Source organism: Papaver somniferum, chromosome 7 (genome assembly GCF_003573695.1).
Source record: "Papaver somniferum cultivar HN1 chromosome 7, ASM357369v1, whole genome shotgun sequence".
NCBI classification, from domain to species: Eukaryota; Viridiplantae; Streptophyta; class Magnoliopsida; order Ranunculales; family Papaveraceae; genus Papaver; species Papaver somniferum.
In genome coordinates this window covers 173,833,349-173,847,830 of record NC_039364.1, presented here as the reverse complement: position 1 = coordinate 173,847,830, position 14,482 = coordinate 173,833,349, and positions in this window count along the sequence as shown.

Below are 14,482 nucleotides of genomic sequence, written 5' to 3'. Positions count from 1 at the left end.
TTTTGCTGTTGATATGCGACAGTTCTATGCGATTGACTTTGACAGGCCTTTGTTCTTCGTCTTCTCCTTAAGCAGCAGCAGAACCCAGTTTCCTGCAACTTCGATTTCTCGGCTCTGTGGTGTTCTAAACTTCACCTAAAGTCTCGATACCTTTTCTGGAACTATCCTCAACTATTTATACACCACAGATGAGAAAATAACTCGATTAAATCCCTTTTCCTTCCCCTCAAGTCTCGGCCTTTTTTATTTCCTTGTTGACGCGTCTCTTAGTTGTTTTTTGTTTTTTCTTTACGCGGCTTCAGAATTTCCAAAACTCTCCCTGACTCGATAGATATGAATCCAACAAAATATATTCTCATATTCCCCACGTAGTTGCCATATTTGAATATCCAGGGAACCCGTAAACCTACCAACTTTCTGTTTTATCGAGTCCTCATTATCCAGCCCAAATAAGTCGAATTAAAACACCATACCAGGCCTGTTTAGTCAATTAGAGTCCATCTGTACTAGATCCGGTGATTGAATCTCATTCATTCACGTCCAATTTTGAATCCAAACTCTGCCAGTCACATGAAAACATTTTCCCGCCAATTTCTTTATTTTGAAACGTAGAAGATGATTGCAATGCCAAATCTAACAAACTTAACCAAAAAAAAAATCAGAATTGAGAGCACAATTGAATAGTAGGCCTTTCACTGCTACATAATTTTTCTTACACAATTAACAAAATTAGTATACTAAAAATAATGTAAAAAACTTGAATTTAGTCTATGCCGAGTGCTCAGCCATAAATTTGCTGGTCTTGGTGGCTTCCCATGTTCTTATTCATTATAATCATTATCCAAATGTTCACCATAGATTTTCTCAAATCCATCCCAAGAAGCAAAACCCTTAGGAGGAGGATCATCTTCAACATGGATCATTTTCTTAATATGAACTAATTCCCATTCTTCATCGACATACTCTTCTAGTATATCACCAATGTTTTCCACAAAGTCTTCCCATGAAGAAAAGCCCTTCGGAGGAGGAGGATCATTATTGACAAGACCATTGGCAGGAACAACACATTTCTCATTAGAACTCATCCTCTCAATTCCTTCGTTCTTTTACTTATGAACGAGGTATCTAGGATCCAAATCTAGCTAAATATATTATCTTTTCCTATAAATATCTAGTATGCAAATCTAAATATAGTGGGTGGGTTATGTTTACCATGAATATAACAAACGAAAAATCAAGGTGATATATGGAAATTGTGATTTTGCGGATTTTGCGAGACCCAACAGAAAAATATTGCACTAGGATTCTAGGATTAGACTACTGATCGTCAGTTCTAATTAGACGCCTATATTCTTGCTGAAACCCTAAAAAAATCTTTAAATATCCAGACACGTTAAGCATTCATGTCAATGAGATAGTACAGTTGTTAAAATTAAAAGTTTCCCTTCCTTATTTAACAAAATAGTCCTTCCTTATTGAATTTCAGACGCAATTTTTCCTACTACATTATTACTACTATCATAATTGATTTTTTGTAAAATTCATAGACCAACACTTATTGATCATGCACGGTTTACCAGGGTTTACATACATTATGTGACGCTGGTGTATTGCCATATCTTGATTTGTCAAAATACATCATTATTATCCTCTCCTGACCCGTCCCATCTCTTAATTGCACACAACGTTATCTTTAAGAGTAAAACGAGGCGGTAGCCTAATTTGAAGGCCATAACTGTAGCACTATGGTTCACCAGGGTTCGCATGTTTGGCTCATGTATCAAGCCATATAAGTACCTGACCAAGTGACCAACAATAAGATCTAATTAATAATAAAATAAAATAATTATATTTTACATCGACGAAATTAGGGATGGTCATGGGGCGGGTATGGGACGGGTAGTGTCAATCCCAGTCACTGCCCCGTTCGTAAAATAAATACCCATCCCCGCCCCGTTACCCATATGAATTGGGGAGGAGCAGGTATGGGGAATACCCATATGGGGCGGGTTTCCCATGGGTTACCCGTAACACTGAGTTAATACATAAATTTGATTATAATCAAAACTTAAATATGATTCAAACAAAAATAATAACGTAAGAACGACGCATTCTGGAATCTTAAATTCAGTAATTTATCTTAAAGTGAATAAAAGAATCTGTTAATGACTTATTAGTTTTTCTGTTTTTTCCTGTCCCGTTCTATCTTCGTCCACGTTAACCATTTCATTATCTGCTTCATTTTCTCTATTTTAACTTTTATAGAATGTGTTTGATCACAAAAAAAAAAGTACGAAAGTGATGAATGTACAAGAACGATCGAGAATATGATAAATGAAAGAAAGCTCGACTAAGTGGTGGAAGTATAAAAATTATACACATTGTTGCATAAAAGTCTAAACCCCTAACTTGTGAAAGATACGGGGCGGGTATGGGGCGGGGACCTTGAATCCCATCCCCACCCCATCCCCGTAGCTTAGTTTTCGGGTATTACCCATACCAGATCCCATCTCCATTTGTGCGGGTAAAACCCTACCCGAACGGGGCGGGTACCCACGGGGATGGGTTTGGTTGGGGCAAATGGCCATCCCTAGACGAAATAAGTAAACGCGCAACAAGATGCACCGCGAGCCCTTTTTGAATTGCAACCTAACCTATGGAAAACAAACTCCCTCGAACCAGGAGTCATGACATTACTGTGCATGACTTTCTGGACTCTTCTGAGGAGTCCAACCGCCTCCGGAGCTAAAAAACCAAAAGTATCAAAAGAAAAAGGAATAAAGGTATGCCCATTATCAAGACACGCTTTCTCATGTTTCGCTATCTTACCTGAGGCATCCCTCAACGCCGCTTGCCCGACTATAAACGTACCATGTCCAATTCTTACTAATGGAGAAACCCCAGTAATATTAACACATGCATGTTTTCCATTAGCCCGCCCAAAAATTAAAACATCTGCTGGTCTGAGCGTCGATTTCCCTTCGAGTGGATCAGTCAAAAAATTGACAGCCGCTTCTTTCTTTGCAGAAATACCGGCTCTCCATAGTATATCATATAAAATGTCCCTCACATGATCATGTCTATGTTTAAAACCAGGTTCTACCTTACAATGAACTGCATGTTCCCCATAATTGGAATAACAAGTAAGAAATCCTGAACATGCCCGGCTTGTAGACAACCCGTAAACCCTATCCATGTCTTTAACTGCTTTACCAACAATTAAAATCAAAAAATGGTCAAACATAAGGTCCCTGCACAAATTGTGTATATTTATTTATTTACTTTTAATTAGTTAACATGGTACATATCTTGAACTGTAGCTAGCATGGGAAACTACCAACACTATGTCAACAGCGCCTGAGACATAGTCTATTCTTTCTCCCAAACAATCAGCAGCAGAAATCTCTCTTGAATCCTTTCTTTTTCGTCGAAATCGAAATCCAGTTTCATTTTCATCAATCACACCCTAAAATCTCCATCAATCTTTACTCAATTTCGACTTAGATTACAAAGTTTGGATTTGGTTGATTGAATATTCAATCTTCTCTAACCTGTAACCCTAAATTCAAAGTTGGGTGAATTGAACGAACCACCACCACCATCACCAAGTTCGTCCTCTGCTTTCTAATCGAAGACTGGGTGAATTCATTGAATTAATTCCACGATGATTATCTTCATGTAATATTCATTTGGGGTTTCTTGGAGATTCATCTACAGAAAACTTCATCAACAACAATGAATCAATTGATTCTTCTGTGAAAGATCGATTCAGGCCTAGATTTAAGTTTAATCGATCTCTCATAGAAGTATTGCTAGTGATTCATAATTTTGGAAATGCAAATCTTGGTCATCTTCATCTAAGGTATTTCTCATTCATTCATTTGGGGGTTTAATGATTTTTCAAATTGGAGGTTACACACTACTGATTTTGAATGGTACAATTTCTGATGGTGATTATGAACATCTCTATCTTTCAGATTTTAGGTGTATTATGTTTGTTGTGAATTGTATCCTGTTTTGAGAATGTTTTGGTGATTATGAACATCTCTATCTTTAAAATTTTATGTTTATTATGTTGTTGTGAATTGTATCATGTTTTGAGAATGTATTGTGATTATGAACATCTCAATTACATGATTTATGCCTCCACCAAGTAGTTTTATATGTCAGTTGACAGATGATCTTAAACTAAGACATATTATTTGGTTGTATGATGCCATCATTGGTGAATAAAGCTTGTATTATGTTTTGAGAAGCAGCATCTCAGGAGTCACTGTGATTTGTATTCACTGTCAGATTGTAGAATTAAATTAGGTGTGCATAAGGCTCCACCAAGTAGTGCTCATGTCAATTATGTGCAATTCGAATACGACGCAACCAACGCAAGCCAATTATTGTTAGTCACTGTGATTTGATCTTTATATCTAAATCATGGTGGGGTTTTGTATGCAGATGGGTTTTATCAATGTTGAATGAGTTTGGATTTGGCTATACTGATTATTGAATTAATATTCTATCATGCTAGGATTAGTAGTAATAGTACTAGGCTTGCACATAGATTTTTTTTTGGAATTGGGCCTAAAATAGTCTTTGAATTAATCTTACTCCAACAACATTTTATAAACTGGAGTAATACCCACCATCTTAAACAACATTTTATATACCCTATTGATTCATTAATTCAGTCATTCCTACCCATCTCTACTTAACAATCATTAGAAATTTAGAATCATTCACCAAGAACATTGCTTGTTTGTACATTTACAAAAACAAGAAGACAATAACAAAAACAAGTCCAATACTACAAACATTCCTTTAACATTTATCAGCTCATTGAGCATTATATCAAGTTTTTTCAATTTACGCATCAGCACCACAAGTTCACACAACTATCAAACCCTCAAAAGATCAAAGCTTTAAACTACCATTACAACTACCATTACATATTCTCAAAATACCTTCACCAAAAGGCCATAACCCAAACCCATTTCATTACAAACCATTACTACAAACTTGAAACAACGACTACCCCTTTCAACTTTACAATCCCAACACAAGAAAATTCCTTGTATCTTACTACTTGCCCACGAAATCAAAATAAAAGGAAATCCAAAACCGTCCGCATCAACTTTCAAAATACAAAGAAACTTACCATCTTTCGCACCAACATCAGGAAGAGTAGAAGGAAGGAAAATTACCAGAAAAGTTGTTTTGCAAAAAACTTGTTGATCGTTTTCAGGATTTATGCAATGCCTGAAAATCTAGCCTTTCCTGGTAACTCTATTGAGCTTACCACCGTTCATCCTCATCAGTATCCAGACCCTCTTTACCATAATCCTCGCTATCAGATGGTGCAGGAGAAGTCCCACTGGATGATGATTCATCGTCACTATCCTCATCCCCTTCTTCCCTTTCTTCCTCACTTGACTCATCATCGAGATCAGCGATTCGACGGTTCACCTTCACTGCAATAGGTTCACCCTCACTCATGGTGCGAGCAAAAATATTGGGATAGGCAAGTTCATATTCAAATCGCCTTCTCGCCTTCTCATCATGATAATAATTCATCCTTTGCTTGTCCTCCGCAGCATCCGAATCTAGGTCACGGGTATCCACTTCCTCCACTTCATACTCATACCCTTCTGAGGCCTCGGAATCACTTTCTGTTGAACTGCCAAACTTTGGGGTCTTGGCCTGCTTCTCAGCCTTTTCATCATCCTTCCGTTATTTCCATTCTAAGAACTTGGGTAGCCATGCATTGTAGAGAGCCTCAAATCTCCTTTTCTTCCGCTCCTGAACAGTCTCTTCTGCCTCTCTCTGACGAGTTTGCTCTTGAATCCGATGATCAATTTCAGACTGTGCATCTTCTCTTAACTGCTGCAATTCCTCTATGCTCAAAGAAGGGAGAATTGACTCGGCTTGTGCAAATTCAGGTGTTACTGGTGGTGCATTTGGAAGATTTCCGATGGAATTGGTTGAATTCTGGGCAGGATCAGCCATACTCTCAATTTAGTTTGCTAAACCTAAACCTTTCCTCTTCTGTTAAAGATCTCTCTGAAAATGGTAATCTCTCTGCTAATTAACCCCTCAAATACCCCATTGTGCCAATTCAATTCCATTTATGGCGATTAGTTAGCCGTCATGTCACTTTGTTAACTACGCCCATTCAAAGCCATCCGTGTCCCCTTCACTCTAGTAACCATCATTACCCTATCAAGTCCTATTTTCAACACCTAATTCCCATTAAGACTTTTACCCTCTTTGGAACTGTCATTAAGGGAGTATCTGGTGGGTCACCAAACTTTGATGTTTATCTTTGGGGTCTAATTAACTCTTTATGTTTTATGCATACTAGGAGATGGCAGCACCAGTTGGGAGGCCTCATTGCAACCTGCTAAAAATGCTCTTCCTGCTAGAACAGTCCTTCATATAATAGCGTGTCCAAAAAAGGAAAATTTTGGCCATATTTCGTTTCCAAAATAATATTAACAATAATTAAAGCAAATACTAATTAACCACTAAACTCAAAATGGATATTAAGAGAAGTAATAAGAGAGAAGGGAGAATTTCTTATTCACTTAAGAAATTGAGATACAAAATACAATAGCCTAAGGGAGCTACTTATACAAGTCTTAAGGTGTTAGCTTGTATACACCACCTAGTATTACATGTCACACTACATGTAGGATGTTATGTAGCAATAACACCTCTAGCTTGCAAACCATGCAATTTAACACCCACTAGCTTTAGGTGTTAATCTCATCCAACAAAGTGGCTTACTATTGCTTAAGTAGATTATATAAGTTGCTTATACAAGGTGCTTATGCAAGGTGCTTGGTGTAACTAATGGTGCTAAGTGGATAGCCGACGTATCCCATGCATATTATAACAGGCCACACTTTGATTTGGCGTGTTTATTAAAATGTTAAGTAGCTGAACCAGTTTATTTTTTTCAAAACACCCTATAGACACGTCTAAAGATGGGAAGCTTGGTGGATTGATACGTTACCTAACTTCTTTGCGGTCATGCGTTCGAATATTGCGTTCGAAAGCTTTTTATTAATTTTTTCAGAAGGATGGACTTGTTCAGAAGGATGACAGCGTCTTCTTCTAGAAGTTTTAAGGTAATCGGGCTTCCACTTGCCACTTCAAGCCCGTCTCTGACGAAAATAATTGAGGGCAGCTGCGGTTCGGTACTGGGTTTCGACTTCGGGTCACGGGTAGACCGCTTAGAGAGTCTGCTTGCCAAATAGCTGCCAAGTGTTTGCTGCCGCCTCTTAACGGCCAATAAGTTGGGGTGGCGTTCAATAGGTCTTTGCATGCACTTAGTAGGCATGTGCCTCCACGATATCACAACTAATTGACCCCGAGGATTGAAAAAGGATGGGTGAGATGTGTTAACTGTTGGTCTTCTCGTCCATAAGGCCTGTTTGGAAGAAATCAGTTTTAATTTCCAATTCTATAACTCTGTAACTTCCACATTCCATCTCCGCAAAATCCCTTCAGTGTTCCAATTGTTGAAGCTATGTCTAAGAGAGGTTATAATGCATATCTAAGTCTGAATGATCGCCCAACCATGTCTACAAATCAGGAATCCATGGGTAGACCAGAGGAAAATAAGGCTAAGATGAATATGCAAGAAAACCAGGTATTGATTTTTGATAATCATGGAAGAATTGTTGGGTTCAAGGTGTTGAAAGTGAATTTCATAGTTGTAATTGGCTTTATTAGTAACTGTGATGGTGTTATTGATTGGGATTCCCCCATTTCTCCAATTTGACAGGTAGTAGAGATAAGCAGTAGCAGCAGTGAGGAACCAAAGCCAAACATGCAAGTTGGTACTGGAGGTGTTGGAAAAGTCAAAGAGGATAGGGTTGTTATGCATGATAGTGCCAGTGCTTATGCGTTGGATCCTCAACTTCCTCAACTACAAGGGGTTGATGAAGGGTGGGTGGTGTATGCCGCTCATCCTGACAAAGGCCAGTTTGTGATTAATGAAGGTGTGGTGCTTGTAGGGAGCAGCAGGTGGTTTGTGGTGGTGCTAGACAAGGGTTCTATTCTGCACCAGTTCCAGTTGCATGCAAAGATAAGATTCGGGAGAATGACACTCATGGTCTCCCTAATGATGTGGTAGTCTTCCCCAATATCTTCATGCTGGCACCAGTGATGCGACAGTTGGCAGAGGATGCTTATGATATTGCAATCTTAGGACCAGGGGTGATAACTGATTCTAATGAGATTCCTGAGGATGTAGTAGTGCCTATGTCTCCTCCTAGGGGAAACTATTCTGTGCCAAGGAGGAGGGATGCACCAGAAGGGAGTGGAGCTAACAAGAAGGTTGTTGGAAGTGGTGTGGGGACCTCTGGGGTTGCACCAGGAGCTTGACCAGTATTCAACCATCCCCTTCCAGATGGTAAAGTAAGTATTCCTGTAAAATTTTTTTTGGTGAATATTGCATATGTATCTCATGGATAAACAGTTAATGCCAGTGGTGCTGATTTTGGATTTGATAGTGTTGGTTTTAAAGACAATGATGTTCAATTGAATGTGTATGTGGTTCTGGGTTATTGTATTATGCTTGGTTGAGTGGCTGTTGTGTTTAGTTTTAGTTTTGAGCTTGATATGGTGACTATAGTAAATAGCAAGGGGAATTTGAAAGGGGGTTATTCCCAAAAGTGTTTTCTACAGAAAGTTATTTACTAAAAATGTCTAGTTTTTTAAAAGTTCCGAAAAAGGTATAATGTGTACACATTATAGGTGTGGATTCTTGATATTGTGTACACAATATCAAGCAATGGGTACATATTCAAACATTTTTGGTAATTTATAACATTTTTGGGAATAACTAAAGAAAACTAGACACCTTTGGAAATTTTCTCGTTATCATGAAGGTTTGAAATTGTTTTATGGGGTTAATAGTTTTATCTGGGAATTCATATGAACTACTCCAACTGGTAGCATAGGCAACTTTGAAGTTATAGAGATAAAATAACATATTAGTACAGGAATGCTTGAGAGAGCAATGAAAAATCTTACCAGAAATGCAGTGTGGTAGCTGAGAGGAAATTTTGATAGCACACATAGTCCAGGATTATGATCTTTTTGAAACCAAATTGCAGACTCCCAAGTTATTTATAGCATTCCAATGCAACGGATTACCAAAGAAATTTTGATTATAGGTGTTTAGAAGATTTGCAGAAATAGTTTTGGAGAACCCAATAACTTGCAGAACATGCAAGTCAGAATCTATTCCAGAGAAAGCTAGGGAATTAGTCTTGAGGGTTTTGGGTGTACTTTTTGGCCACACTTTCAACTTGGCGTGTTTATTTAAATGTTGAGTAGTTCAACCAATCTAGTATTTTTAAAACACTAATCAAAAACATCTAAAGATTGGCAGCTTGGTGGATTGGTATGTTATCTAAATCCTTCGAGGTCATGCGTTCGAATATGGGCAAAAGATTTTTATTAATTTTTTTCAAAACGAACTTTTTAGCCACGCTATAAAACCGGCGTGTCTATAGAACGCACACTATGGACACACATATACTAGCGTGTCCAAAGAAGAACTTTTTGGCCACACTTTCAACTTGGCGTGTTTATTTAAATGTTGAGTAGTTCAACCAATCTAGTATTTTCAAAACACTAATTATAAACATCTAAAGATGGCCAGCTTGGTGGATTGGTACGTTATCTAAATCTTCGAGGTCATGCGTTCGAATATGGGCGTAAGATTTTTATTAATTTTTTCAAAACGAACTTTTTAGCCACGCTATAAAACTGGTGTGTCTTTAGAACGCACACTATGGACACACATATACTAGCGTGTTCAAAGAAGAACTTTTTGGCCACACTTTCAACTTGGCGTGTCTATATATCCTACACTATGGACACGATATACTGGCGTGTCTATGAATCGTACACTATGGACACATATATACCGGCGTGTCCAAAGAAGAACTTTTTGGCCACACTTTGAATTTGGCGTGTCAATCAATCGTACACTATGGACACGCATATACTGGCGTGTCTAATGAACCAACTTTAACACCACACTTTAAATGGCGTGACTAACCATTTGGACACGCAACAACTCCCTAATGTGGCCATAAACTGGTCTATAAACACGCCCAATACCTAATGTGGCAATAGACTGTTCTATAAACACGCCCAATCAAAAATTTGAAGTTAACGTGAATAAACAGTTGAAACTTTGACATGCTAGTAGCCTTGGCGTGGCTGAAAGAACTTATATGAACACGCCCATTGAACATTGCGTGTCTATAGGGTAGAAGTATACCTTATAAACACGCCAAAACCAAAAAGGCGTGACAGGCAAATTTATATTTGGCGTGGCTAAAGGCCATTTCTGTACTAGTAAGCTTCCCCATCGTCGGATCAGGGCCCCCGTTCAACGTCGTCCGTCTGATATCCCTAGCTATCATGGAGACAAACCTCATACCTTTTTATAAAAATGATTGTTATTTTTGAAGGAAGAGTACGCGGTATTATTAGAACTATAAATTACTAGTTAATCAATTTTAGAGGACCCGCTTAACGTGTGGTGCATCCGTGGATGAGTATTACTCGCTAATCCAAAATCATGTTTTTGGATCAAAAATGTTATTCCTTGGTCCACCACACGTGCAAGGAAACTTATGTATTTTTTTTATTCTAGAGGTACCTTTTTCAGTTCAGAACTTATAAGAACATAAAAAATCAATCAGCTCATGTTTTTCAGCTTAGATCTAAATCTCTCTCTGGTTTTGCTGGTGTTCTTTAATTTCAGGGTTCCTCTCTGAAATCTCAAGGTAATTTCAATAGTCATCTTCTATATTTTTTTGTTTTTCGTTATGCTTTTTGATTTTCTGTTTGTTTTTTTCAACTTAAATCATGACGATTAAATCGATTTAATGATTTATAGGTTCTTTTTCACCGTGTTCTTTCTTGATCTAGTAAATTTATTATTTTTTATGATGTACATTGTTCAATTGCATAACTTAATCTCGTTTTGTTCGTGTTTTAGCACTTTTTTGTTGATATTTTGAATCTGATTTTGTAATCGTCCTAATTTGTTCATTAGATCATCGTATTCTTCTTGTTTACATGTAGTTTGATGATAAGTTTGATTTGGTTTCGTTTTAATATATCAGAAAATCATGATTTTCGTTATTTGTCCGGATTTTTTGTATGATCCTATATGTATTGTATATAATATGCTTTTTTTGTGATATCTACTACGTGTATTGTACAATTTTTAATCAATACATATTTTGTTTTTGCAGTGAAGATAATATGCTTTTTCTTGTGTTTGTATGATCTTACAGTACATATTAAAATGGTTTTAGTAAACGTCAATGTGATACCATAAACTAGTTCTTTTAGCAATACATGTTAATATACTGTGTAGGATACATCAGCAAAAACAACAACCAAAGCATATACTGTATACATACTGATATGTACTGTTGATTTCTTATTCTTATTTTTCATATTGTTGAATTTACTATAGGCCTGATGAGTATACCGAAGAGATGTTATTCTACCATCAATTATAATTAGGGCTCCATTAGGAAGAAAAAAGATGAATCGCATCAAAAGTGCATGAGAGAAGAGCAAAAATCCGGTTACATATGAACTAACTCCTAAACACTTTCTAGAGAATCAACTAGACAGTCAGACTCAATCTAGGTAAAAGTATCTCAAGGAGTTAATATCTCTCTCTTGTTTTGATTCACTCAAGCTAATAGAAATCAGCGAGTCCTAATCAAACACAAGGAATAACTTGGACGGTACCAAAGACCAATGTCCAAGGATCAATCAATATCAATCAACAACCAAAGGTCGGATTTCCAATTGATTGATTCAAACACACAACCTGTATTATTTCAATTATATAAACAAATATAATGTGGAAATAGAAATAACACAGACACCAGAATTTTGTTAACGAGGAAACCGCAAATGCAAAAAAAACCCCGGGACCTAGTCCAGATTGAACACACACTGTATTAAGACGCTACAGACACTAGCCTACTCCAAGCTAACTTCGAACTAGACTATAGTTGAACCCCAATAAGTCTCCCACTGATCCAAGGTACAATTGTACTCCATACGCCTCTGATCCCAGCAGGATACTGCGCACTTGATTCTCTTAGCTGATCTCACCCACAAATAAGAGTTTCTATGACCCAAAATCCCAGGCTTTAACAATAAACAAATCTGTCTCACACAGACAAGTCTATCAAAGGATCAATCTGTCTCCCACAGAAAAACCCTAAAAGTTTTTTTCCGTCTTTTGATAATAATCAAGGTGAACAGGAACCAATTGATAATACAGTCTTATATTCCCGAAGAACAGCCTAGATTAATCAATCACCTCACAACAATCTTAATCGTATGATAGCGAAAAAAGATGTCGTGGAATCACAAACGATGAGACGAAGGTGTTTGTGATTACTTTTTATATCTTGCCTATCGGAGAACTCTCATGATCTCAAGCCAATCAATATGATTGTACTGTTACGATAGAAGATGCAAGATCATATCACACAACTACGATAAAAGTAGTATCGGTCTGGCTTCACAATCCCAATGGAGTCTTTAAGTCGTTAACCTGGTTTTAGAAGAAGAAAAGCAAAGGTTAAAGTAGAATCGACTCTAGCACGCAAACTAGTATCACACATAAGGTGTGCGGATTAGTTTTGCACAATACTAGAGGTCTCCTTTATATGGCCTTTCAAATCAGGGTTTTGCGTTAGTTACAAAGCAATCAATATTCGCCGTTTGATGAAAACCTGATTTAGATTCAAACTAATATTTCTCAACCGTTAGATCGAAAACTTAGCTTGTCATACACAAATGACTGTACGCTTCTAGGTTTGTTAACCTCACCCAAACATGTACATTGTTGGTTCAACAATAGTCTACCCAAAGAGGTTAACCATATAGAGTTTCATACCAACCATGTTCTTCTTCACCATAACTAGTTCAATTGACTCAAATGAACTAGTTAAGAGAGTTGTTCAATTGCAAGGAAATCTTACGTAACTACACAAGACACAATTGAAGCAAAGATGGTTTGATTCACTCGAATCAGTTCATGAACTTTAATAGCCACGGTTTGCAAATGCATTCCTTAGTCTTTTAAGATTAAGTTCAGAAATCATCTTTAGATATATAACCTTCTCAAGTTCGCAGACTAGGTTCGCGGACTTTTGACACCGGATAGAGTTTACAAACTCCAGTAGAAATTCTCGGGTTCGAGAACTACGCCGGTTCGCGGACTGAGTTCGCGGACTTGGCTCACGCAAGTAGTTTGTCAACTCCAGCAGAAATTCTCGGGTTTGAGAACTTCGGCAGTTCGCGGACTGAGTTCGTGGACTTGGCACTGGCCATACTTCCGGTTCTCTAGATCAACAAAGTTCGAAAACTTCGGTTCAAGGAATCCATTGGTTATGTAATATAAACTCTCATTCCAATCATTGAAACATTCTTAGAGAACGTTATATAATTGTTACACTATTCTCGTCAAAGCAATTTTCAAAGTGATTGAAACATTCATGACTTTCATCACTAGGTAAAGATAAACTTGGTCGAAGCGAAAAGCTTACCAACACATATTTCGAGATATAGATAGTCGAGGTATACTCGGCTCGAAATACCAAATGTGTATGATATAGTCTATATATATAACATACGACTTTTGTCTCAAAGAGTAGGAGATAGAATAGATAGACTTTTGAGTGACAGATAACTTCAAGTCTCCACATACCTTTTTGTCGAGAAGTTCCACCGGTTCCTTGAGTAGATCTTCTTCTTGTATGATGAATTTCCATGAAGTCCTTGAGCTCAACTACACTTACTATCCTAGTCCAAGACTTAGCTATAAGAGACTAGAAATCAAGACTTATAGTTTTGATCATTAACATTGACAAACATGCTTGAGATAGCAACGCATGCGAGTTTGACCGAGTAGTGCTCTAACAATCTCCCCCTTTGTCAATTTTACTAACAAAACTATCAATACATATGGAATACAAAAAAGATAATGAAACTTTAGTAGCTCCTATTCCACATGTATAATCTTCAACATTCCTCGAAATCTTCGTCACTTCCAAGTACTCCAATGATCCCAAAGGTTGTAAGTTTAGAATCACCGTTGTTGAAGATCCGTAGCTATAACAATGAGAAAGCATCGGTCTCGATCATTGTTATACAATGTCATAGTATTATTATACAATGTTAATCCAATTGTATCACAACTTCAACAATAATACTATGGTGATATGTATCACTCCCCCTTAGTCAATACTCCATCTCACATGAAAACCACTCCCCCTAACACAATGATCCGAAAACCATATGTATTTGTAGTGTGAACTGCATATTAATTTTCCCCCTTTTTGTCAATAAAATTGGCAAAGGTACAAGAACTGGATCATAATGAAATTTCCGTAAGAGACATTTCATGACTGAGAGGAAG